Source organism: Macrobrachium nipponense, chromosome 14 (assembly GCF_015104395.2).
Source record: "Macrobrachium nipponense isolate FS-2020 chromosome 14, ASM1510439v2, whole genome shotgun sequence".
In the NCBI taxonomy this organism is placed as follows: domain Eukaryota; kingdom Metazoa; phylum Arthropoda; class Malacostraca; order Decapoda; family Palaemonidae; genus Macrobrachium; species Macrobrachium nipponense.
The window spans coordinates 70,423,751-70,426,246 of NC_087207.1; positions in this window are offsets into that span (position 1 = coordinate 70,423,751).

The window sequence follows — 2,496 nt, forward strand, 5'->3', positions numbered from 1 at the left end:
TACCTCAACGCAAAGTCGTTACTAACTTTATAGAAGTCTAAGAGAATAAGTGAAAAGGAGATCCATAATTTAGTATTCTTTCTGCTGACAGAGAGAGAGAGAGAGAGAGAGAGAGAGAGAGAGAATACAGATGATCAAAGGGCATACTAGTATATATACAAGTTAGCGAGCATTTTATATGTTGGCGGGGAGAGAGAGAGAGAGTAGATGTATCTTTTTATTATTGTTCAATTACTCGCAACAAGGATGCGTTTGTTCTTGACAGGAATAAAAACAAAGCAGAGGAAAAAAAAAAGCACATGAACCAAGTTGTTCCATCTCACTTGGCAGAGGTAACGAGATTGACGGACAGATAGACGCAGAAGTAAATCGAAGAGAGAGAGAGAGAGAGAGAGAGAGAGAGAGAGAGAGAGAGAGAGAGAGACGAACACTTGTTTGACATAGTCAACCAATGTGTTTACTCGCTGCCATTCTGTTAAGCCTAAGACTCATTAGCACGTCCTTTGTAAAACACAAACCGCCTGTTTTGACAAAGCAAACTCTGTTAAGGGAGCTCGCTTGGGGAGACATTCCTTGCTCCTGTCTCCTTCATTACCGTTAACATTTAAAACCGAGAATGAAAAGCTTTTAAAGAGGTTTCGCGGAGATTTACTTTCCCAGTTTGGACTTAACTTTAGCTGTGGTTGTTTGGACATTTTATTTTTTTAAGATATTACGATAAAGGCTGCATATTTTTCTATACATATATATATATATATATATATATATATATATATATATATTATATATATATATATATATATTATATATATATATATATAAACGAGCATTTTCATCGCAGCGTAACTGGTTTATACTCACAGACAATATTGTACAAATGCAGTTTAATATCCAATAAGATCAACTCTGGGAATATGAATATCACCAGAGGGGAATTATAATTGTATACTGTATGCTGTATGTATATATATATATATATATATATATATATATATATATATATATATATATATATATATATATATATATATATATATATATATATATATATATATATATATATATATATATATATATATATAATATATATATATATATATATATATATATATATATATATATATATATATATATATATATATATATATATATATATATATATATAATATATAATGAGGAATGGCTTTAATTTACCATATACAACAGCAAAAGAAAGTTTTATTCAAGTATTATGTCTACTTACAGCAGCTATAGGAGAGGAACAGCTATAGGCTACGGACCGACACATACACATACACGCATACATACATACATACATATATATATATATGTATGTATGTATGCGTGTATGTGTATGTGTCGGTCCGTAGCCTATAGCTGTTCCTCTCCTATAGCTGCTGTAAGTAGACATAATACTTGAATAAAACTTTCTTTTGCTGTTGTATATGGTAAATTAAAGCCATTCCTCATTAGTCCAAGAAGGGCCACGGCAAAATTTTTGTACACAAACTCTTCTCTCATGTATAGGTCAAGATGATTTTAAGATAGGTCTGAACGTAGGGTAAAAAGAAAGAAACAGACCTAGGGTAAAAGGAAAGAGAAAGAGAATTTGCTGCATATTTCAGGAGTCCAGAGTCAGCGATTACTGGAAAACCAAGGTAATGAGTCACAGTGAATACCAGAATACCACGGCAGCGAGTCGCAGAGGTTACTGGAAAACTTTGGTAGTAAGTCGAAGCGATTGCTGGAAAACCACAGCAATGAGTCGCAGCGATTACTGGAAAACCACAGCAATGAGTCACAGCGATAACTGGAAAACCACAGCAATGAATCGTAACGAGTACTAGAATATTGGGCAGTGAGTCGCAGTGATTACTGGAAAACCATGGAATGAGTCTCAGCGATTACTGGAAAATCATGGAAGTGAGTCGCAGCGATTACTGGAAAAGTATGGAAGTGAGTCGCAGCAATTACTGGAAAACCACGGCAATGAGTCGCAGCGATTACTGGAAAACAACAGCAATGAGTCACAGCGATAACTGGAAAACCACAGCAATGAGTCGTAGCGATTACTGGAAAACCAAAGTATTGAGTCGCAGCGATTACTGGAAAACCAAAGCAATGAGTCACAGCGATAACTTGAAAACCACAGCAATGAGTCGTAGCGAGTACTAGAATATTGGGTTGTGAGTCGTAGCGATTACTGGAAAACCACGGAAAATTCACATCAGGTACTGGAAAACCACAGCTAAGGCACAGCAAGTACTGGAAAACAACGGCAAAGTCACAGCAAGTACTGGAAAACCACGGAAAATTCACAGTAAGTACTGGAAAACTAGGGGAATGAGTCGCATCAAGTATTGGAAAACCAACACTGACTAAGCCTGATATACCGAGTGAACTTCCAGCCCAGCGTTGATGATGATCTCGCGGGTCTTAACGACCAGAATTATCCTTGATTACAACAGTTCTCCGGCTGGAAAGAAAAACAGGGAC